The sequence below is a fragment of the Equus caballus genome, chromosome 8, assembly GCF_041296265.1.
Source record: "Equus caballus isolate H_3958 breed thoroughbred chromosome 8, TB-T2T, whole genome shotgun sequence".
Classification (NCBI taxonomy): domain Eukaryota; kingdom Metazoa; phylum Chordata; class Mammalia; order Perissodactyla; family Equidae; genus Equus; species Equus caballus.
Genome location: NC_091691.1, coordinates 25432315 through 25456753, shown reverse-complemented (window position 1 = coordinate 25456753; position 24439 = coordinate 25432315). Strand labels below are relative to the sequence as shown.

Genomic DNA, 24439 nt, shown 5'->3' with positions numbered 1-24439 from the left:
CAGGACTGAATGAGAAAGGAAAGATGGTGAGAGACGGTAGAGTCAGGGGCTCCATCTTGGAGGACTTGTAAGTCGTGGTAAAGACTTTGACCTTGGTCCTAGTGTGAAGGGAGTCCCTGGAGAGTTTTGAGGTAGAGGAGTGCATATCCTTCTTTGCGTTTACATTTTCAAATGCTCACTTTGGCCGCCCTGTGGAGCCTGGAGTGGAAGCAGGGAGACCAGTAAGAAATTCTGTATCGCGGTAGCCTAAGAGAGTTGTTAATTAAGAGGTTTGTAGATATTTTCTAGAAAGTCGCATAGAGGGAAGTAATTGCCTTTGGGAACGAGTTAGAAGCAGCTTGCCCTTTAGCCGTGTGCAGAATCCCCAGCACTGTGCAGGGCCCCTGTGTCTGGCCCCTGGAAGGGCGTGGGCCTGCAGGTGTCCCCTGGGTTGCTGGGAAGGCATCGTGAGGCGGAGCCAGGACGCACCCTGGGCCGTGCTCTGAGGGAGGTAATTGCACTTGGGTGCCGGCCAACATAGCTCGGCCGAGATGAACCGAGTGTGATGAGCTTGGAGACCTTCAAGAGGGACCGGCCAGGCCAACCATGCTGTGGGCCTCCCCAAACGACCTGCTCTGAGACCTTTCCCTCCAGCTTCCAGAGGTTCATGTAGCCCGGATGTCAGAGCTGCGGAAGCTGGCCAGGGATCTGCCTCAGGCCCGGGAGCCACATGACCAGGGTTTGAATCCAGGTTCTACCACTTCCAGGCTATGTGGCCTGGGGCAAATCACAAACCAGTCTGTGCTTCAGTTTCTTCATGTGCAAAATGGGAACAGAAAAGATTAAATCAGTTAATTCCTGTTCAGCACAGGTTAAGCCTCCAGGCCCCATCCTCTGCCCCCAGGGTCACTGACCTCCTGGGCAGCCTCGACAGCAGTCAGCCTTGTGTGTCGTTTGAGCTTTCTGGAGCCGTTGCCCTGGGCCCTCTCTGAAGGAGTGTGCCTGCGAGTTGGGAGGTTATAATTACAATCGTTGCATTTATCAACCTTTGGCGGCGTCCCAGCCATATGCTAACACTGTGCACACATCCTCTCACACAGTCCTCGGAGGAGCCTGTTTTCATCTCCACTTTGTAGAAGAGAAAACTGAGGCTTAGAAGGATGAAGGGCCTTGCCAAGGCCCTCTAGCTGGTAATGATGGAGCCAGGATCTGACTGCCTTCCCACCAGCTGCTTCTCTCCAGCCAGGAACAGCACGAAGGTGCTGGCTCGCTATGGATGCACAGGGCCATTGGTTTTCTGTTCTTGCTCAGGGCCACCCTACCTGGCCCTGTTGACCTTCCATGCATCTTTCTGACTATAGGATGGTCAGAGAGAACCTCTCTGTAGAAACTTAAATAACTTAGGATGTGAGTCATGTAATACTTGGGGAAACGCTTTCCAGGCAGAGAGCACAGCAGTGCAAAGGCCCTGAGGTACCTTCTGGGGAGAGCATCCCGTGGGCCTTCTTCTTGGCCGCTGCCTGTTCTTTGGCATCTGGTGGGCCATCAGGGACACAGGGAATCCTGACTCAGTGACACTGGCTAACATGAGGAGCCTTTCTCTGAATGTCCCTGGCGTTCCTACGTGACTGGAGGCGCCTGTGAGCTCCAGAGCTGTACCTTAGGAATTGAAGTCTGGCTAGGGGCAGACCACAGACGGTGCTGCCGGAGTCACTACACAGTTGTTAGCCCCTCCTGTATCTTTAGATAGCATTTTGGAAAGTTAACATTTTTTTTTTATTGTGGTAAAATACACATACAATTTGCCACTTTAGCCATTTTTAAGTGTACAGTTTGGTGGCATTAAGTACAATCAAGTTGTTGTGCAGCCGTCCCCACCATGCATCTCCAGAACTCTTCTTTCCCCATATAGAAACTCTGTCCCCACTGAACACTAACTCCCCCTCCTCCCTCCCCCCTCCCCCAGCCCTGGTAACCTCTGTTCTATTTTCTGTCTCTGAATTTGCCTATTTTAGGCACCTCATCTAAGTGGAATCATACGGCAGTTGTCCTTTTGTGCTGCCTTCCTTCACTTAGCATAGTGCTTTCACGGTTCGTCCGTGCTGGTGGGGGTGGGCTTTTTAGAAACAAACAGGATGTTAGCACTGTGTGCCTGCCCCGTCCTGGGAGCTGCGAAGGCACCACAGAGGCTGAAGTCACGCACATCGTCCCTGCGCCTGAAGGCTTGGGCTCCTCCACCGCTGGCTTCACTGGTTTGCGTTTCTCCAGGCAGGCACCCTCGAAACCAAGGCCCCCATCCCACATCACGTCTTCTGCCACGGGGCATGTCACAACTCTAGGTTCATCCTGGGTCCTGGGCCATGTGGTTATGCCCTTCCAACCTCAGCCTCGTTTTTCTCATCTTTGAAGTGGATCCTGTGCACTGACTGTCAGGTTATCTCTGGCCACATGAAGCTGGCCTCCCACAGCCAGCCTGGAGCTGACCCTTGTGTGCCGGACAGACTGGGGGCAGGTGGAGGGGGGGGAGTGCCTCTTAGACTACGACTTTTTTATTTATTAAAAATTAATTAAGGGGCGTTGATGTATCAGGACCTAAGAGGAGTTGACAGGTCACATGGTCTCTGAAAGCACAGGGCTGGTAATCCATTTAAAAAAACATTTTCTTCTTCTTCTTTTTAATTTAATGGAGGAAATCATTAGTGGGGAAATTGGTAGAACTGATTTATTCCTGTTTTGGGGAGGGGGAGTGGAAGAGAAAAATCTGCTCTAATTGCTGCTTGTTCTAGAAATATGTCAGCAAAATATTCCCATTAGCCGGGCCTGGCATGGGCGGAGACAGCGCATCGAGCGTTCTTCCCTCAGATCTTGCTCTGGGCGGGGCAGGGGGGCTCCTTCTGGACACAGGTGGGTGGCTGGTGATGTCAGCAGCGGCACGTCTTCTTAAACATCCCAGCAGTCTGCCTCGGCTCCCTGCTGGGGGACCCTGTTGCCCAAGAGCCCCTGGGACTTCAGACTCAAGCCCTCATTCCCAGGACACAGGACCAGGACCCCCATCTGGGAAAAAGGACTACGTGCCTCTTGGGCTTCATCCGGTTCCAAGGGGAGGCAACCGGGTTCACCCTAAAAATAACCAAATATGCAAACAACTTCGACATGCAAACGTTTTTCTTATCTGTGGGCCAAATAATTTAAAGGTACAGCTGTTTTCCACGGTCCCTATCTGTTTATTTTCCTGGAGCGGGGAGGAGCTCTGGGGTGATCTGGGCTGTTCTGAGGTCACCATCTTCCTGCACCCCTGCTGGAGGTCTGGCTGGGCGCTGAGGCCTGGCCGTGGGTGCTCAGCTGCTGCCCTGTCCTCGGGTGCCTCCTGCCCTGGGGCACCCTGAGTCTGGCAAGGGGTGAGTCACCTGAGAGTCAGGAGGCCCCGAGTGCCCCCGACTTGGGCAGGGTGGCGCTGGCTGGAGCGCTGTCGCCCCTTCAGGCTCACTGCATCTGCAGAGGGAGGGGTCCATCTTACTTTGATTTTCCAAGTGCGTCTGGCCCAGAAACACGGGTAAATGAGTTCTCGGAGCCAAGGCGGCTATAAATAGCCAGGTAGGATGTAGAGGAGGTGAAAGGTGAGGGGCTGCCAAGTTTGGAAGGCCCACTACTTCCCGAGCAGTGGCTGCGTCCTGGCTCGATCCGGCCCTGCAGAGCCTGTGGGATCCAGGCCCTGCATCACCTCGTGTCCTCACTGCCACACGCTGCACGGGGCCACTGTGAGGCTCCAGGACACATTGTCATGTCCACAGCTGGGGACTCTATCTGTGTAATAATCTTCCCATAGACGTACCACGTCTGAGGGGAAAGCCCACCATCAAGTGGGGGGTCCTGTGGCACTGAGTGTGAGGGGTAGGGGTCTAAAGCTGTGGGGCGGGGCCACCATCCCCACTGTCACAGGGAGTTCATCCACAGTGCGGGGAGGGGCAGGCCCAGACTGGTGGGCTGCTAACCTCTACAAAGTCTTTGTTCATTTATTCAGTCATCCACAAGTTCATTCATTCCTTCATTCAAAAGATTCATTCAGCGCCTGCTGCGTGCCGGGTACTCTTCAGGCCCTGGGGATAGAGAGATGAGTACAACCAACCAAAATCCCAGCCCTCATGGAACCTGCATTCCAGCAGAAGAGACAACAAAAAAAGAACGTGCTATGCCACGCACGAACGTGGAGGGCTTTTTTTCTTTTTTTTAGTGCTGTTGAGTAGATTCCAACTCCTAGCGCCCCTGTGTGAGCAGAGTGGAACCCTGCCCAGTCCTTTTGCACCATCCCCTCCCCTTCCAGTCCTATATCAGACGATGCTCCACTGCCATTCACAGGGTTTTCATGGCCAGTTTCTTGAGAAGTCAGTGGCCAGGTCCTTCTTCCTAGTCTGTCTGAGTCTGGAAGCTCTGCTGAAACCTGTCCACTGTGGGTGACCTGCTAGTGTTTGACATACTCGTGGCATAGCTTTCAGCATCACAGCGACACACAGCTGCCACAGTATGACAACCCACAGATGGGTGGTAGGGCTCTTTGACCAGGAAACAAACCTGGGCCGTGGTGATGAGAGCACCGAATCTTAACTGCTAGCCCACCAGGGCTGGCCTTGAGGATGTTATGCTAAGTGAAATAAGCCAGACACAAAAGGACAAATTCTGTATGAATCTACTTAAATGAGGTACCTAAAGTAGTCAAATTCATAGAGACAGAAAGGAGAATGGTGGGTGCCAGGGGCTGGGGGAGGAGATAGGGTTAGTGTTTAATGGGGACAGAGTCTCAGTTTCACAGATGAAAAGAGCTCTAGAGATAGATAGTGGTGATAGTTGCACGACAACGTGAATGTACTTAATTCCCCTGAACTGTACACTTAAAAAGGGTTAAAATGGTAAATTTTATGTTATGTGTTTTACACCATAATTTTAAAACTAAAAAAAGAAGAGAGAAAAGTACACAGTAAATAAGATGAGGATCAAGACCATGAAGAAAATGAGAAAGAGACAGGAGAGTGCTGGGTTTGAGGTAAGATTTAAATAAGGCAGCCTTAGTGAGCAGGTTCCAGACAGAGGCTGCAGGTGGAGTGGCACTGGGCAGAGGGGAGCAGGTGCAGAGGCCCCAGGGCAGGCAGGGAGGGCCTGCAGGCCTCCACCCTGAGTGGGGTGAGACCAGGCCACTTCGGGGCATAGTTTGAAGGGGACCCCCCTGGCTGTTCTGTTAAGGAAGGAGGGGCACTTGGGAAGCTAAGAGAAGGTTTATGGGGTGGGGGGACAGGCTGGGGCTCCCCGTCCTCTGTAGCAGGTCCCAGCCCTAGGTGACCAGTGCCTGATCTTGGGCTCAGAGCACAACAGGAGTTAGGGTTCTTTGTGGTTGTGTTTAAAGTTTTCCTATTTTACTGGAGTCCACCGCTGCCCCTCTCCAGATGTCGCTTCTCCCTCTCCCGCTTGGGCGGGTTAGAGTAGGTGAGGACAGGGGCGTGATGGCATGGCCAGGTTTCAGTTCCTGCCTTTCAGGCTTTGAAGCCACACAGCTCCTTAGAAGTACACAGCCATCCCCTGGCCCTTGGCCTGCCCTGGTGTGGGGGTTGAGTGCTGGTGGCGCCCCTCTTACCCAAGCCTGTCCCACAGTTGCCTCTCGGGAGGCCTGTGCAGGAGCAGACCAGAAGTTGGGGGCCTGGGCTTCAGCCCCACCTCTGCTTTGCTTTGCCATGTGTTCCTCCAGCTGAGTCTGGGTTTCTGCATCTGCAAAGTGAGAATGTCAGACTAGAATCTGGTCTGGATTCTGGTCCACTCGCTGTGCCAGGGGAGCGAGCTTGTGAGAGCAGCTTTGTGCACGTGGGGAGGTCTTCCTGAGCACCCAGCTCCACGGCCCAGTCTAGAACCAAGGATGCCCTGCACACCCCACCCCCGCCGGGTCTCTGCTGCACTCTAAGAAGGGGGGAGGGTCTGTTCCAGTCCTATAGCTCCCACCCAGACATTCCAGGGATGACCTCAGGAGTTGCTGAGGGAAACAGCCGGACACGGGGTTCTAGAACGGGGGTCTGAGACCAATAGAGGCAGGAGGAGAGGTCAGCCGGTTCAGGAACGCATGTCATTATGGAGTCCGCCGAGCATGCTCCCCAGCTGGTACCCGTTTTGTTCCCTGAGAGCCAGACCACCCACCCTCTGTCCTTTTGGAGGGGGACCTCGGGGGCCAGGCTGCAGACGGAAGCCTGCTTCATCTCCCAGACACTGTGGGGTAAGTAGGGAGAAGAAGGGATGAAGGAAGTGGACCGAGGAGCTAGGTGCTTGGCCTGGGCCGGGCGTCCTGCGTTCCCATCTCATCGAGTCCTCAGAGCTGCTCTTTCCAGGGCAATCACCACTAGCCCCATGCGACTATTTAGTTTTAATTTTAAAATAAAGCAAAATGAAATTAAAAACTTTGTTTCCCAGGCACACTAGTCACATTTCAGGAGCTCAGTGGCTGCGAGGGCTGGCGGCAGCCGTATCGGACAGGGCAGACATAGAGCGTGACCATCACCACAGAAAGTTCTATCAGGCGGTGCTGGTCTTGTCTCTACAGCAACCCCAAGACGCAGAGACTACCGCCCCCACTTCACAGATGAGGAAGCTGAGGCTCAGAGAGGAGAAATGACCTGCTGGTCAGGCAGCCAGCCAGTGCCAGAGAGTTCTATAACCCAGGTCTGTGAGGTCTCAAAGTGTGGACGTGGGGTTGGTGTGCACATGTGTCCTTCTGCTCAGAGAGCTACTTCTTGGGGGACAGAAGACAAAGGCTCACATGTCAGCCACACACACACACATGCACACCCTGGGACCTCCGCTTCCAGCCCCGGGGCCAGGCAAGGCCTCCTGTTCTTGCTCCTCCAGTGGAGAGGGATGCCTTAATGAAAAGGCAAAGCAGGGATTCACAAGCAGTTTGGGGCCTCCGGGGCCTGCACCTTTGAGACCCAGTTCCTTAGGAGGGGCTCCGGGAAACTTCACTGGGCTCCGCGAAACTCATCTTAAAAGGGAGAGAACAACAGGCAAAAGGTGGAAACAATCCACTCCTGCATAGATAGATGAATGCGTGTGGCATATCCATCCAGTGGAATGTGATTCAGCCATAAAAAGGAACAGAGCACTGACACCAGCTACAAAGTGGATGAACCTTGAAAACATGATACCGAGTGAGAGAAGCCAGATACAGTAGGCCACATCCTGTATGCTCCCATCTATGTGAAATGTCCAGAATCGGCAAATGCGTAGAGACAGAAAGCAGACTGGTGGTTGGAGGGGCTGGGGGGAGGGGGAGTGGGGAGTGAGTGCCTATCAGGTTTTGGGGTGATGAACATGTTCTGGAACTAGATAGAAGTGACAGTTGCACAGCATTGTAAATGTACTAAATGCTGCTGAATTGTATACTTTAAAATGGTATTTTTTATGTTATGTGTATTTTACCACACTTAAAAAAAAGCAAGAGGAAATGGTAGCGTCTAGGTGGGGCCTGTGTGGATGTTCATTATAAAGTGTCTCGATTTTGCCGTACGTTTGAACATTTTCATAGTAAAGTGTGGAGGGGAAGTGAGAGGAGGACTGAAGGGACGATGTCTCCAGGGCCGCCCCTAGGTCTTGTGCTTCAGAGCAGCAAGACCTCAGCCTCTGTCCTGGTGTGTGGGGCAAGGAGAGGTGGGACGTTGGGTGGTGCTGCTCGCTGTACTTCTGTCCCGCTAAGGAGACACCAGTTCCTGAGGTGTCCACACCCCTTAGTCATCCCCAGATGTTTCAGTGTCACCGTACCTGCAAGTGCAGACAGCAGGTTGTCCTCGCTTGTGCTGAGGATGCCAGTGGGCCAGTGGCAAAGTCCTGGAGCTGGGGTCAGGGACAGAAGCAGCAGCAAGCTGGCAGCAGGTGCGGGGAGACCCACAGGGAGCCATGCTGGATGGTAACTTGGGTGGCCTGGTGCACCCAGGAGATCGCACTCCATCCTTCTCTTTCTGCGTAGGTGGCTCTGGGCATCGCAGCCCTCTCATGGGTGGGCATCCTCTTGTTCTCGAGGGTGGGAAATGTGCCTGACATTCCTGGGGAAATGTGACTCGAGGTTTGGCAACTCTAATTTCTAGAAATGAGGAGGCAGGTGGGGATCAGAAGTGCTTCCCCAAACCCCAGGCCCCTTGTGTGCCCCGGCCATCGGGTGGGGCTCTGGTCTCATTAGTCCCCCGTGGGTCTGGCCTGAGATGAGGGGCACAGCTCTTGCTGAGGGTGACAGAGCTCAGTGAGCCAGATGAGAAAGCCCTGAGGTCCTTTCCTGCCCCTCACCTCCCTTCTCGCCCCAGTGGCAGAGAGCTGCTATTGGCCCCACTGGGTCAGGCCAGTTCCCCTCCCAGCCTGGCCGCCGTGGGCCCAGAAGGCCTGGTTTAGGGGAGGCTGCGCCAGGAGAAGGGTGGGGATTGGTTCTCCGCGGATGCCTTTCCTCTGGCATATGGCTCCTCCACCCGCCTCGGGCTCTGCCAGCGGCTCCCCTTTCTCCATGGCAACTTAGCTCAGTGGTCCCAGTGGAGGAGAGAGAATCAATTCTCCCTCTTCCCTCCCTCCCTCTCCTCTCCCCACCCCTTCCTCTCAGCCTCCCTTCCTCCTTGGTCCGTGCTAGGGCTCTCAGCTCCTCCATCCGTCCTCTATCCGTCCATCCCGAGGACCTCCGTGCTTCGAGGCCAGCTCCTGTCTCCAGTCATGGGTTGCTTGCAGAGCTGCGTGCTGGGGGCGGCTCCCTGAGGCTGGCATCATGGGGAGCACGGGAGACCTCCGCAGACACGGGGGCGCTGCTGGATGCACCCAGGCCTGGCTCCGCGGTGTGTGGCTCCCTGCTCTAACACTTGGTCCCCTCTCTTCCCCCTCCTTACATTTTCTTCCTGAAAGGTAATTTCCTGCTAAAACTGTCACAGCCTTAGGACGGGTTTGTTAGCAAGGAAGGTTCTGTCCTGGTCACGTGGGCTGCTTGTTTTCTCTCAGTAGCTGGGATGGAGGGAGAGAGGGAGGGAGAGGCTTGGCCTGACTCGGAGCTCAGAGGGGACAGGGTGGCTTTGGGCGTGTGGGGTCTCATCCAGGGCTTCCGTGAGTAGCCCGGCTCCTGCCTCCTGATGCTTGGATCCACTGCTGTCTGTTGCACTTCCATTTTCCAATGTAATTGCTACACAGCATGGACAATCTGCTTTCCTGGGCCATGGTCTGACCAGGGGGACAAGGAGGAAATTTAGAGGCATCCACATGTACCCCATGTGGGGCAGGGCTCTGGATTGGGGGACACTGGGGACAGGTCTCTCTGTCTAATCCTTTCTCACCTGAAAATGGAGGTCAATAGGGGAATGTTTTGTCCCCGTAACCAAGAATTTCCAAGAAGATGGTGTAACGAGAGTCATCTGCTGACTGGTTCCAGGCAGAGCGGTCCTGGCAGCATGGCTGTCCTGGGCACTACTGCCATCTGTTTGGGACAGTCCCTCAGCAGAGTTTGGTTCAGATGGGATTTTAAGACCGCTGCCGGGTGGGTCGACATTCTCCATCGCATCTTCCCCATCTGCCGCCCTGGCGTTGAGGATGGCTTCTGAATGGCTTTCCTGGAGGCAACTGATGAGGTTAATCTGTCGGCTGCCCATCCCAGGGGTGTTCTCTGCATCTGGGCCCAGTGGCAGGCAGCCCACTCTCCCATACCTCTGCCTCCCGTGCAGCGGACAACGGAAAAATGAACCCCTCATTGCCAACCAGACATCTCCTCTGTTGATGGAAAGTGAGGCCCAGAGCGAACGGATTTAGCACCCAGTTCTTAGAAGCCACGGGTTTGCATGGTGTCTGAGAGGAAGCCCTGTGTGATCTTTAAATAGAAAGCGAACACCAAGTGGCCCCGTCTGACTCACAGGGAAGTTTGGTGCAGGTATCAGGGAAACAAGTCAATTTTGAACGTGGTGCCCATCATGAGGGCTGAGACGGCAGGGGCGTCTGGACGTTCAGGTATGTGTAGGGTCGGGCTCAGGGCGTCGGATTGGATTATCTGCTTTGTTTGAGCGTTATCTCTGACAGATCGCTTTAATAACAGAATCCTCCGTGAAGGCGGCCCCAGGCAGGGCTCCCGTCTGTTTCTATGCTCCAGCCTCTTTAAACTGCATTTGCTCATCTCCCAAACCCCTGTCTCTCTAAAGCTGCCTTCAACCCTGAATTCTTGGAGCTTCCTTTTGATAATCAGATGGGTTCCTGTTGGGCAGGATGAGAAGAATGCTTTTGTGTCTCCAGATGTCTGTGCGATGTCTTGCTTTTCGTTTGCTTTGAGGCTGGAGTCTGTCACTGAGACCTTCCTGGCATCTGGACTCTGTGCAGGCTTCTTAATGACATTACCCGCGTCTGGATTCTGGTTGGTTTGCTGTAAATTCTGATGGGTTTACAAGTTGTGTGAGGGGTGGGGAGGCTGTGTGCTGGTTTGGTCTGGTTTGGTTTTGGTTTGCTGGTGAACGGAAACTCTGATGTGACACGTGAAAGGTCAGCCCTGAGAGTGGCAGTGCTGTGTTCTCATCTGAGTGCTCAGCCCCAATGGGAGGCTGGCCCAGCGCTGCTGCTGCTGGGGTGACTCTGCCCTGGGGTCTTCCGTGTGTGCCCAGGGTGAGGGTTGCTTTGGTGATGCAAGTGTGTGTTCACTCAGCAAGCCCAGAGTCAGAAGGACAGCGGAGCAGGGCTGGTGTTGGAGGAGGGGAGGCACGGCTCCGCCAACCCGCCTGCTTTCATCCGGAGTGAATCCTGAGTGCTCCGTGCCAGCCTCCCCCTCCCTCTCACATCCTCCGGCACAAGGAGCCTGCCTCCTTTCTTAGTGTAATTTCACGTAGTGGTGTCTTACTTGAAAGCATCCTAAGGAGCTGCTGCGGGTGTGAGAGCAGGTCGGAGAGGTGGGAGCCCTGGCTGCTGATGGCTCCTGCCAGTGGAACCATGGAAAGCTCATTCCAGGAAAAGTGGAATGAACACTGCGTTGGCTGGCTTTCAGGCGGTGAGTGGTTCTCTCTTCTTTAAGTCCACGGGAGTGCTGGGATTCAGGGAAAGGCTCGGTGGGAAGCCCGGCTGTTCAGATAGCCCTCACAAAGCCCACGAAGCTCCGAGGGGAAAGTTTGACTTATTTTCCTCTGGCCTGGCTTGCAGTATGCTGGTCCACCACCCAGGCTGTGCCGGGCAGGACAGGCAGTGCTGGCTCGGCGTCAGGGATTCTAGGACTCAGGACCGAGTCTGCCCGGGAGGCCAAGCTTGTGTCCCAGCCCAGCCTCATACCCAGCTTTGAGAAAATCTGTTGGTAGTGACTCTTCATCTTCGTTACACAAATGCCTTAACAAACTGCAGGAGAAAAGAAGCTCATGAACATTGAATTCTCCCCCATCTGTCTTGTGATGTCCCCAAACACACATATACACGCACTTACACAAACATGCTCACAGGCATGCACATACCCACATGCTTGCACACACGTGCACACTCACATCCCACATGCACACAGGCATGCAGGTACACGCCTGTGCACTCTCACACACGCACACACAGATTCGTTTTCTCTTCTGCCATCGGGGGTACATGTACCAATTGGCATTCTGCTCTTGATAACACGATCTCCTATAAATTTACAGTTCCCGGGATTGATAAGATCATATGGCTATCCTTTTTATGTGGTGCTTTTCTGCTCAGTGTCTCACCTGAGTGAGACTGACCATTCCTGTCTAATTCCAGAAAGAGCTGCCTCCCTCTTGTACTGTTCCTCCTTACCATGCCCCCCGGGCTCTGCTGTGTTGTCAGGTGTGGGACAGAGATTGGCACGTTCATGTCTACAGGGGAGGCCCCTGGCTGCCACCTTTCCATCCTAGGCTTCTGAGCCTCTCAAGTCCAAAGGAACAGGAGTTGTCAGAGAAAGACCCCTTAGCTCAAGATGTGCTGAGCTGTGAGGCCCTGCATGTGTGTGCATGCAGGTATGTGTGTGTGCTCTCTCCACATTGTTCATATTTTGGCATCTTTAGCTTTCCTTCCCATTTCTCCCCATTTTCTGGTTCATTTCCCAGAGCACAGCTCAGCAAACTCTCAACTGGGATCTTAATACCCATCTCAGAGGTACCTTTACAAATCTCATCTAATTTAACAATTTGCAACCACCCTAGAAGTACTTGGTGTTGTCCCATTTTACATGTGAGCAAACTGAGTCTCAGAGCAGTTGACCAGCCTACTCTGGGAGGGCAGAGCCAGAGCTCAGATTGCTGGCTCATTCATTCATTCATTCATTTACTCATTCATTCTTTCATTGATCAGTTACACATGGAACCTGCTCTGCATTGAGCTCCATGCCACTGGGCTTTGGGACAAAGAGAAGACTCAGCCCTTGCCCTTCAGGGAGGAGTCAATCCATCCCAGTTGTCTGAGGAGAGAAAAGGAAAGAAGCAGAGAGCGGGCCCGGAAGGAGGAGGCAGCTGGGACCTGAGTGGGGAGCCCCTCACTGCCCACCCAGCCCACTGCTCCTGCCTGGAGTGGGGTAGTCCATGCTGCGCTGTGGAGAATCTTGGTGCTCTGGGTCCTGATCTGCTCTTTATTCTGCTACAGGGCAGCCTGGCTCTTTCTTTTAAGAAGAGTTACAACGTCAGCAGGAAGGCAGTCTGCAGAGCGGGGGCCTGTCTGTTTTATGCAGAGCACTCAGGTGTGGGTGGTTGGTGTAGTAGGAGGGGCACTGTGCACCAGGAGACCGTGCCTCGGTTTCTTCATCTGTAACCTGGAGGTAGCACCACCTCGTTCACACACCTCAGCAAGGAGGCAGGTGTGAGGGTGCTTGGCATTGCACCCCATGAATTGGGTGGTAGGATTGTTATCATGGATCAGACATTCTGGTACTTACTCTCCGACGGTTCAGAAGAAACTGTATGCGTGTTGATTGTATAAATAGGTTCTGTGCATGTAGATATCCACAGAGAGAGGGAGAATACAAATGGTAAAGCAAATGATTTAAACAGGGATTCTAGGTAGGGTGTACCTGAGAGTTCTTCTGTTATTTCTGCAACTTTTCTGTGAGTTAGAGATTATGTGAAAAAGAAAAACAGACTTAGGCTTGTGAGGGCTTTTCCCCAAAGGTGGACAGGATAGTAACACAATTTAAGGGCCTCGCAAGAAGCCACATGGATAAACCCTGGAGGGAAAGGGAGTCGCAGAGGTGGGATCTTTTAGGCCATTGGCCAGACACTCTCAAGGAGGACTCTCCCTCGACACGAGGGCCTCTGAGGCCAAGCTCCTTCCCAGCTCCCTCCCTGGGCTCAGTGACAGGGGACCAGGCTGGGATGCCTTCCCCAGGGCCCCTGCCTGGTAGCCTGCGACTCTTCTTCTGGAGAACAGAGCCTGCCGCCTGCACCGGGCCCAGAGAAAGTTGTTTGTATCTCGTGATGGTTTCTTATTTCTTCTTAATTTTATGAGGAAGATTGGCCCTGAGCTAACATCTGTGCCAACCTTCCTCTACTTTGTATATGGGACGCTGCCACAGGATGGCTTGGTGAGCAGTGTGTAAGTCCGCATCTGGGATCTGAACCGGTGAACCCTGGGCCACCGAAGTGGAGCACGTGAACTTAACCACTATGCTACTGGGCTGGCCCCACATGATGGTTTCTTGACCGAGCGCTGGTTTTGCTTTGGTCCAACTGCAGTTGCGTGTCCTCCCGTTACATCAGCCTTGAGGCCCACTGCTGTTGCGCGGGCTCCTGGAGCCCCTTTCGGTAGATGGTCACCCTCCAAACCGTGAGCAGCTGTTGAGAGGGAATGCCAGACCTAGAGTCCAGCTCTGCTCCCGGTGGACCTCCCCGAGCCTCCATTGTCTCCTTGACCAAGCCAGGCTTGGTGGGAATGAGTGAACCAGGCACCTGAACATGCTCTGTCTGATCTGTCCGACCTTGCGGGAGCTGCCTGCTCTGTGCCTCTGTTCCCTCACTTTGTTGCCATAGCGAGAACTTTCCTCAACAGGTCCCCATCGCCTCTCCGAAAGCAGGGCGGTGCTCAGAGGCTAGTGGGGAGGCAGCAGAGTGTTAGGAGCGTTCAGGGCTGTCTCTAGCTGTCTCACAGCCTTGGGTACTCCCCAGCTCGCCAGGGGAGAGCAGAGGGCAAAGCAGGTCAGAAGAGGTTGTCCTAATGCCTGCTCTGCCATTAGCCTGGTATGAGACCATGAGGAAGTCCCTGATCTCTCTGAGCCTCAGTTTCCTAGTCAGCACGACAGGGTTACTGATGGGAGCCCTCGGGAGACTGGGAAGGACAAAAGGGACATGTGCAGAGCGCTGTGTCCCATGCCCGTGCCCTCACTCTGCCTGTCGCCCATGCCCTTGTAAAGCACTTCACAGCTTTCTAGGCGTGGGCACAGCATTATCACAGCCTGTGGCTGTGAACGGGCTTTGTCAGGGCTGCAGCAGGCTGCGCAGATAGGGGACCGGGACCAGTTAATTTTAAAACACTTGCTGCCTGATTTCATTTGCCTGCTGGGCCCCTGCTAATTCACAGCTGAAGGCCTTTCTCCAGGACTTTGGTCTCTTGGGATGGAGAGATTGGGAGGTAGGGCTCCTCTGGGGTGGCAGGAGAGCAAGGCTTGGTAGCCACGTGGTCCTGGGTTTGAGCCCTGTCTGTGCAGCCTGTAGAAATCACTTAATCCCCTGAGCCTCTGTTTCCTTCTGCACAGAACAAGGGCCAACCTCCCGCTGCAGGGCTTTGGGTGAGAATGCAGGACTGCCTCCTTGCCTGGCCCGTAGAAGAAGCAAGATGAAGGAGGTGATGTTTTATAGGGCTCTCCTCCAGTGTAGGACTTTAAAAAAAGGATTGGTTTCAAACGGCCACTCTCTACCAAAGGTCACCCTAGGATGGGACCAGGCCGGCTGCTGCTTTTCATGCTCCCAAATGTTTGGTGAGCCCATGCCATGTCTTGGCCAACAGGACCTTCTGTCAGGAGATGTGGTCACTAAACTGCCTGTGACCTGGAATATGAAAAGCTGTGCTCCGCCATCCACCTGAGGACATGTGACACAGCAGCTGTGCTGATGGAGAAACGAAGGCACAGGGGTGTGTCTCACTGCTGGAGCTGGGTGTGGCCACAGTGCCAAGGAGGGGCCTCTCCTGAACCCTAACAGAGAGGAAGGGCCAGAATTTATGCCTGAATCACCACCCAGCAGCTTTGGCCTGGAGGAGAGGAGCTGGCACGATTGTTGCCTAGAGCCCTCTGCCCTCCCCACGGGAGAGTTGAGCCCGCTCATGCCTGTCGCTCCCGGGCAGCAGTCGACGTGCTAGACTTCCAGGTCAGGCCTGGCAGATGGGGAAACCGACGCAGAGACCCAGAGGAACTTTCCTGTTTCACCCAGAGCCACACTGGGCGGGGCTGGCGGGGCTGGCGGGGCTGGCTCATGGAGGCAGCACGGAGTCCAGCTTCCTCTGCTCTACTATGCCCCCCATTTGCAGCTGTGGAGGGGCCTTGCTAGTGATGTGGTGATGTCCCTTCCGTACAGCGCTGGCATGAATCACAGCATTCTTGGGGCTGGCTCTTGCCCCATAAATGATCTGGGTTGGGCCGATGCAGGAAGGGGCATGTCAATGCTGGGCCCTTAGGGGTGTCCCCCCCTCAACTAGCCTGGGCTGAAGAACTGGTTGGTCCCTGTGAGGTAATTTAGAAGGGAGGGTTCTGAGTGGAAGCCTGTGTATAGCTTGAGGAAGAGGCATTGTCCAGCACTCCTTGGAGAAGAGCATTCCATCCTATGGGCAGCTCTGCTCCTCTCTGCCTACTTGGCAATCTGCATGAACTTGCATATAGCAGCCAGCTCCTGCCTTGGCCTAAACAAGTGTCACATTCCTCTGAGCTGCCCAGCCTGGGCACTCTAGGAGACCGGGGTGGGGAGGGACACCAGTGAGTGCCTTACCCCCACACACACCCTCACCCCCGGGTACACAGAGCCATTGCCAGTCCCTAACTCAAACCCCTCCACTATAGCTGGGAAATTGAGGCCCACGGAGGGCCAGGGACCGACCTACTCTAGCTCCCAGGGCCTTGGTAGCACTACATAACATGACCTGCTATCTGCACGCCTGATAGCTGTCAGGGCCTGGGCCCATCCCCATGAGGGTGGGGACTAGGGCAGGATTTATGCCCCTGAGAGCAGTGAGCTGTGCCGGGGAGGAGGCGGGCAGAGCCTCTGGAATCCACCTGCCTCCTGGACCCTCTTCTGTTGCCCCAATCTACCAGCAGAGTCTCTGGCTGCATCTCATGCCCTGGACTCAGCTCATTTCCAGTCAATTAGTGCAAACTTGATGGTTGTGTTAACAGCAGTGTGCAGAGCTCATGCTTGGATGCAGCTTTGCAGTTTCCAAAGCACGTTGCATCGGGTTTATCAGTTGATTCTCACTGTGGCCTTGTGAAATGGTCAAGGCAGGCGACCAAGACCTTTTCTATGCAGGGGCAGAGAAGCCGAGTGAACTGCCCAAGGTCAGACAGCTGCTCTGGGATAGAGTTTGGACTTCAAATCAATTAGCTAATAAATATTTGCCAGGCACCTGCCTTTATTTTGCAACTGCTCTGGCCAGGCCCTGGGGAAGCAGCTGTGAACCAGACGCAGGGCCTGAGCTGGAAGGCACACATGCAGTGACATTACATTCTAAGAAAGGCCAGGAGAGAAGTCAGTGTCAGGTGCCCAGGGAGCTGACCAGGCCCTCAGGGAAGCCTTACCTGGGAACTCAGGGGGCTCAGTCACCTGATTCCAGGACCAGAGGGGCACTGCTCCCCCTCAGCACCCCCCCCCCTCCCCGCCCCAGCCAGGCCCAGGAGACATAGATTCTAGTCCCAGCTCTGCTATGTGACCTGACAAGCCCTGTCCTGTCTGCTCTCTCCACCTGCACGAGGAGGTTGAACCAGGCCACTTGTTCTCATCTCTGGTGGGCCCCCCAGTCTCCTTGGGGAATGTGTTTAAAATACAGGGTCCTGGGCCTCTCACACAGAGGTTCTGTCTCAGTAGCTCTGGGAGGGAGTGCCAGGAATCTGCATGTTGAACAGGCTCACTGGATGCTTCTAAAGCAGCTCATCCCCGTCCCTCAGTTTGAGAAATGCTGGACCAGCCACCTGGGAGCCCTTTGAACTCCTGACGTCATCAGCCATATGGTGGTCCTAAGCCTGTCCCTTGGTATGGCAGTGCCTGTGGAGCTGGGATGGTGGAGTGCCAGGGGTTTGCAGATGCTGAACTCTCTGAGCTCCCAGACGTTGTAGGAACCCAGGGAAACCCTAATCTTAGTCCTGAAGCTTCCAGAAGCCTTGGCCAGCTCCCCACCCCCTGTGAGAGGTCTTCCAAAAATGGAGACAGGTAGGGGATGCTGAGGCAAAGGTTTCTCATCACAGAAACCTGCAGTCCCTGGTTAGGACTTCACCCAAGGAGTGCTTCAGGCCACTTGCTTAGGGCTGGTGTGCCCAAGGACTCTGGCCGGGCTGGGCTGGCCTGACTAGGCATGGGTGCCCAGGAGAGGCTGTCCAGGGCTGGTGTGGGGAACAGGGAGAGTGGGGAGGCTGGGCAGCTCCATGTTTGGGAACCACTTCCCCTCTAGCGTCTTCAGAGTGGACAAAAAATGGCTTCTCACTGGCTCCTCAAGTGCCCTGAGCTAATTGGACTGCAGCCCTGGTGACAGCCTTGCTCAGTCCTGCCAGGGCACCAGTGTCACCCTCCCAACCAGGACGCCATTGGCTCTTCTGCTGAAGGCGCCCAGAGCAGGGGGACACTGGCTAATGTCCATGTGGTCAGCTCAGGCTATGGCCTGCTTTCTAGTGCTGCAAACCCAGTGCACTAGTTTCCTGGGGCTCCCGGAACAAGTGACCACAAACTGGGTGACTTAGAGCAAGAGCACCTTATTGTCTGACAGTTCTGGGGGACAGAAATCTGAAATCAAGGTCTCTCCAGGTCCTTGCTCCCCATGAAGACTCTAGGGGTGAATCCTTCCTTGCCTCTTACAGCTCCTGGTGGCGCCAGGAGTCCCTTGGCTCATGGCTGCATCACTCTGATTTCTCCCTCCGTCTCCACATGGCTGTCCCTCTGTGTGTGTCTCTCTGTGTCCTCTCTTCTTCTTGTAAGGATTCCTGTCACTGGATTTTGGGCCCATCCTAAATTCAAGATGATTTCATCTTGAGATCCTTAATAATTACCTCTGCGAGACCCTGTTTCCAAATAAGTCACGTTCTGAGGTTCCAGGTGGACGTGAATTTTGGGGACACCATTCCACCCACTACCCCCAGCAGGCAGAATGTTGCAGGTAAACGGCAGGTCTGCTGCAATGGCTGGGGGAGCAGTTGGCTGGCGGCTGGTCCCAGGAAATGGATCTGGGACTTTGAGTAGCCTGAGGCTCTTGTCAGCGAGGGCAGCTTTGCCTCTATTAGTAGAATCAGAGAGCCTAGAGCAAGGAGGTGGTGGTTGAGGGGGCAGCTACCCTGGAGAGGGTGTGCCATTTGGACACCTAAATTAAGGTGCCCTGGACAAGAAAAGCTGAACGTGGCTCTGAAGAGCCAACCAAGACCCTAGGTTGAGTCCCAGGGAGGCAAAATGCTCCCTGGGACTTTGCCCCTTAAGAACTTTGCAGCAGTGCCTTATAGGTGGTGAGCATCCCATCCTGGGAGGAAGTCTAGTGGCCCTCACAGGGTAGGGATTGCAGAGAGCATTCCCATCCCCCAGAACTCTAAGTCTATGCTTGTCTCAGTTAAGGACAGCCCCATCCAAGAGCCGTGCGTGAGCTCAGGGGCTCCCCCAAGGGCAGCCAAGGAGATGTGGCAGAGCCAGCCCCAGACCCCTAGCCTCTCCCTCTAGATGGCCCCTGGGTTTGCAAGCCAAGGGAGAGTGGTCCCAGTGCCCCAGGCTGCCAACTCCTCTGCAAAGCCTGACCCCCTCCCTCTCCCACCCCCACCCCATCTGCTTCCACAGCTGGGTCTCCCCTACTTCGCTCCATCTTATAGCTCAGCATCCTGTCTGCCTCACCCAGGAACCTTGTCCAGGGGCCAGCTGAGCACTCCACACAAGCTCTGCCCTGCCTCTCTCTGAGCGCGTAGCCCTCACTGGACACTTCACCCCGGGGCACATTGTGGAGTTCTCATCTCGATGCTTGGCACCTGCAAGAGCCTTCATTTCTGTGTGTCCAGGGCCCATCCCAGACGAGACACACTGAACACATCTCAGCAGCGAGGGTGACGTTGAACTCCACACAATTACACGCACACCAGGCTGGAGGATATCGGAGGGCACACGGCTCAGCCCCACCATGACCTGCTGCAGACCTTGGGCAAGTCCCTGCCCCTCAAAGGGCCCTGTGTCCCCATCAGCTAAGGAAAGACGGGCCCTACTGCTCTGTGAAAACCTTCCTGTGTCTGACTTCTAGAAGCCCCTGATGTCCAGGGGTGGTGGAGGGTGACTCTGACACAGTGCCCGAGGTCTATGCACTCCCCATTGCCAGGACCAGAAGCCCCGTGGCTGCTGGCACCTCGGCCATCTGTCTCTGTCCCTTCCCATGCCCATAACTGTCCCTTAGACCCTCCTGCTTGGAGAGAACTAATAGGCTCCTCCTGGTGATGGAGTCCCCTCTGGTTCCCAGGCCCACCCAGGATGCCTGTTGGCTGGAGCTGCCTACTTCACGCCCAGGGGCTTTAAATTTTTTTTATTGAGGTGAAATTCACATAACATAAAATTAACCATTTTAAAGTAAACAGTTCAGTGGCGTTTATGACATTCTCAACATTGTGCAATCATCACCTCTGTCTAGTTCCAAAACATTTTCATTACCCCAAAAGGGGACCACACGCCCAGCTCTGGGGCTTTTTTCTTTTCTGTCTTTTTTTAATTGTGGTAAAATACACATAACAGAATTTATCATTTTAACCATTCCTAAGTGTACAGTTCAATAAAATTAAGTCCATACACATTGTTGTTCAACCATCACCATGATCCATCTCCAGAACTCTTTTCTTTCCCCAAACTGAGACTCTGTCCCCATTAAACACTAACGCCCTGTCCCCCTTGCCCCCAGCCCCTGGAACCCACCATTCTACTTTGTGTCTCTATCAGTGTGACTCCTCTGGGTGCCTTGTATAAGTGGAATCATACAGTATGTGATCTTTTGTAGCTGGCTTCCTTCACTTAGCGTGATATCTTTAAGGTTCATCCACGTTGTAGCCTTTGTCAGAATTTCCTTCCTTTTTAAGGCTGAATAATATTCCATTGTATGGACAGACCATATTTGTTTATCAGTTCCTCCATCAGTGGACACTTGGGCTGCTTCCGTCTTTTGGCTATTGTGAATCCAACCCTGGGACTTTCAGAGAGTCTGGTGAAAAAAGTACAGGGTCAGGAGTCAGCTGGGCTCATCAGATTCCCACTACATGCTCTGGCCCCCCTTAATCTGTAATTAGCTCCAGGCCCCAGTGGGAAGATGATCATTCCAGAACGCCCTACCTCACACGTACCCTCCTCTCCGAGCCACGCTGCCTTAGCTGCTCATGGGCCCCCATTTTCTCCTCCAGGAAGACAAGGACACACCATGCTGAGAAGCTCAGCCCTCACTGGAGCCTACTGGCCCCCTGCGAGGTCTGACTTGTGAATGACCTTGGGCATGTGGCTTCCCTTCTCTGAGCCTCTCATCTGTCAGAAAGACATAATGATCTGAGACGAACCACTCCTGTGGTGGTCTGTGTCAGCTTCTCACCTGGTGCCTGGCTCCTCGGAAATGCCCCTAGATGGCTATTCTCCTGCCAGCCCTGTTCCCCGGTCCGTTCCATCCACAGGTGTTTGCTGAGTACCTGCTCTTAGAGGGCACGAGGCACCTGCAGGACAGGGCTGTAGGGGGCTGCTGGCAGAGGTGGCTTCGTGCAGCGTCTGCGGGATGACTGGACGCATCAGGCAAAGGGAGAGAGTTTGCTTTGGGAAGGGGAGCAGGGGTCACCCTTCCTGTACGTGCCCGGTGCCTCAGTGTTGGCTCATTTAATCCCACCCATCCCTGTGAGGTGGACGGTCGGGTGCAAGGAGGTCTGGAGTGGTTAACTGACTTGCTTGAAGACCAGGCTTGAACCTGAACTGAGGTCCGTCTGGTTCCACAGCTAGTCTTTCCCTCTGCGTCCTGCCGCCTCCAACTAGTTTTGCTTGTTTGTTTCCGGCCGCCTTGTTTTGCAGGGTGGGGGGATTGTGCTTGCTCCCGCCGCCCCGACTTCCCCGTTCCTGCTGTTCAGTCCGGGGCTGTTCAGCGCCTCCCCACTTCCCACCCTGTTGACACGGGCTGTTGCTGGGCTGGTTTTGTTTTTGACCCAGTCAGCCTGGCAGGGAAGTGGCGGGCTGTGTGCAGAGCTTCCCAAAATAGCCCCAGGCTCCCTGCCAAAGATAGAAGAGCCAGACTGTGTGCGATGGGCTTGGACCAGTTGAAGATGACTCAGTTCCCTGCGCCCCAGCCACCCCCTCTTTTTGCCCTCCCCTCAAGCTCTCCTGCCCTGCCCACCCCCCACCCCTCCAGCCCAGGCCACTGGATGCCCCTTCACACACCTGTGCCCCCTCAGGTGGCCTTACTCCTGGGAATGCTGAGAGGCTGCACAGGCCGCCAGCCTCGGGGCGTGGCTGCGAGGGGTTTGGTGGAGTCCCAGGCTCAGAATCGGGGGTACTTTTTCCCTCCCCCGACTGACTTGCCCAATGGCCTTGACCAAGTCCCTGTTGCTCTCTTGGCTTCAGTTTTCCAATTGGAAGTGGGGAGAATGAGTCTGTCGACCTGTCTTGTGTTATTGTGGGGCAGAGGTCTCAACAGGCGGCGGGAAGGTTGCTAATAATCCTATCAGTGAGTTATTTCTCCTGATCCTGACTGTTCTAGGTGTGAGGATACAGTTCACAGAGAGGCCCTGCATCGGCAGCGCTGTCCCCGTGTCGTTGTCATCGCTGTTCTAACAGTGCAGCCGCTGCCATTTCTCAGGCATTGTGTGCTGGGCACTTCACGTTCATTGTCTTTATTTATCCCCCCGACTACCCTATGGAGTGTATGTGGGTTGGACCTACTTTCGTAAGTGTGAACTGAGGCTCAGAGAGTCTGAGCAACTTGCCAAGACCAAGTGAAGGGTGGAGCCGCCATGGGAACCCTGTTCTAGCTTCAAAGCTGCGTGCCTTCTTTGAAGTCCTACCCCTCCTCCAGGGTCAGCCTGTCCCTGCTCGAGGCTTATCCCTCCAGACCCCTATCCTAGTCTCTGGTGGGCTGCCTGTGGTAGCCAGAGCAGCCAGGAGGTTCTGTCTACGTTTACATGGGACCCTGGTGTAGGACACACCGACGAAGTGCTTACCTCAACAGAGAGCCTTGGGGGCGGGAAGGGCACTTCTGGAGCTGAAGGGGCCGCCTCTTTATACCGTACACTGAGGCAACTTCGCAGAACAGTCAGCAAGCTTCTCAAGCACCAGGCCCCAGGGCGCCTTCACGCTCCTCGCAAAACCCCGTGAGGCCCAATTATTCAGACTTCGCAGGTGAAGAGATACAGCTCAGTGAGGAGGTCAGGCCACCTGTCCAAGGCTGCCCGCTGCTAAGTGGCAGTGCCAGGACTAGATCCCAGTCTGCCCGGCGCTCTTCCTGCCCCTCAGGGTCCAGGGATCAGGAAGTCCTTGGCCGCCAAGCTCCAGCGCAGTCCTCATTCTTGCCCCCTCCTCCCCTCATCCAGACAGGGCCTCGAGACGCGCAGGGCTCCTCAGGGTGGGCAGGCGTTGGCTTGGGCAGGGTATCTGTGGCCACTGGGGACTGCCCAGGGCTAGGTTCCATCCGCAGAGCTGGGCTTCTGACGTTGTTTGCCTCTGTGCCTGCGGCTGGTGCAATTAATATATTTATACGAATTGCTGTGTGCGTGTGTGTATGTGTGTGAGTGTGTTTGCTTTGTGATTGATCTCCTTGCGCTGTGTCCGTCAGGTCAGAGCCTGGCGAGTCTTTGGGGCAGGACGCACGTGACCCTCATCTGGACTGCATCGGCTGTGGGATGAACAGGACTGACGCATGTTTGTGTCCCTGGTATGTGGTGAAAAGCATTGAAGTGCAGAGCCACAGTTCCTTATCTTCAATTCCCAAATCCGGCAAGCTCTGAAAACCAAACGCTTTTTCATAACTCGTTTGGCAGCAAAATCCTGCCTGAACTGAGGTGAGGCTATTTATAGTCCGAGTAAGGCTATTTATAGCCTTTATGCATTTTGCATTCACGTATTTCCTGCAGAAATGTCAACTTATTTGATTACTGGATGCTGCTGAAATACGCAGCATTACCATCTAAAGTCCAGGGAGTTCTGAATTCTTAAATACATCTGGCCCAAGGGTAAGACCTCTACTTTTGTACCAGCTACAAATAGCCTCTGCCCCCAGCCCCCTACAGTATCCCTCCCCTGGGATTCCTGGAGCTACAGGGGATGATGCCATCTGTGGGGTCTCCAGGACCTCACCCAATCCCACAGCCAACGCCGCTGATAGTACCTAGAGGTTAGATATTTTTAATATCACCATGGGTGATAGAACACATCCTTATCACTAGGCATGGTGTGGGGTGCTCTCCACACTTATGTCTGATCCCTCATTGGATGTATTACCACCCCCCTTTGCAGATGAGTAAACTGAGGCTCAGAGTTTTAAGTACCATATCTAAGGACAGGTGAGAAGGGCAGGTGCTGGGCTCCAACTTGTCTTCCGTCTTGCCGCCTCTCTAGGAGGGAATGTGAGGCCCCAGCAATGTGCCTCCCTGGATTTACAGCCAAAGCATGTTGAAATTGGGAGGGAGCAAGCCTGTGGGGACCCAGGTGCACATGGAGGGGAGCAGACAGATGCGAGCCAGGCCCCTCCCTCAGCAGGGAGGAGAGGAGGCAGCAGGAGCCCTCTGCAGCCACAGGGCCTCCCTTGGGACCCCTCGCCCACCTCCCGCCACCACAGCTCCTGCTTCTCAGATGTCCCTTTTGTACGAGCACCTGTGCCACTCCCCCGCCTTGTCTTTTCCCAGCGGCTGGTGGCAATAGTGGTCGTAGCGGCTTGGCCCTTGGATCTTTTCTACAGTACCCTCCGAAGCCACAGGCACACTGCATGGCTTTGCCCAAAGCCCATCTGTCTGCTGTTCTTGGGGACCACCTCCCCCACTACCTTCAGGAGCTCCCTTGTGTCCAGGTGCTTCGGCAGGCTCTAAAATCCTCGAGCGTCCATGCTCCCCAGTGTGCAAGCTCTTTTCCATCATCTCCCATCATCCTGTGACAGCCCAAGGACCCCGCACCTCCTGGCATGGCAGTCCTGCCTCGGAGCATTCGCTCAGCTTCTTGCCCACTGGGAACCCTCCTGCCCCCGACATGAGCCACACCTGCCCTGCCATGCCATAGTGCAGAGAGAGAGCGTGCTCTTGGCCATCAGAGGGATCCTGTGATGGCTGCAGTTTCCTCATCTGCAGAGTGGGCTCGGGGACGGC

The 24439-nt window shown here is 54.7% G+C and overlaps 1 protein-coding gene and 1 long non-coding RNA gene across 51 annotated transcripts in view; one reads left to right on the top strand and one right to left on the bottom strand.

Moving 5' to 3' along the window:
* Window positions 1–24439, top strand: part of PITPNM2 (phosphatidylinositol transfer protein membrane associated 2) — a 145204-nt gene that overhangs the window by 54649 nt on the left and 66116 nt on the right. For 7 of the 50 annotated variants that reach the window (XR_011420851.1, XM_070220372.1, XM_070220365.1 and 4 more), the window contains exon 1: window positions 10781–10990. The exons of 25 other annotated variants lie outside the window; for them this stretch is intronic. The gene's annotated coding sequence lies outside the window, so the exon portion shown is untranslated. Of the gene's footprint in view, window positions 1–8387; window positions 8884–8993; window positions 9970–10477; window positions 10991–24439 lie in introns of those variants that run through there. 18 more of the 50 variants (XM_070220373.1, XM_070220366.1, XM_070220349.1 and 15 more) reach the window with 13 other exon arrangements.
* On the bottom strand, window positions 19642–23140 carry LOC111774668 (uncharacterized). Its single transcript, XR_002809772.2, has 2 exons — window positions 22307–23140; window positions 19642–20322 (listed from the first exon to the last, which is right to left on the bottom strand). It is a non-coding gene; the product is annotated as an uncharacterized lncRNA (long non-coding RNA).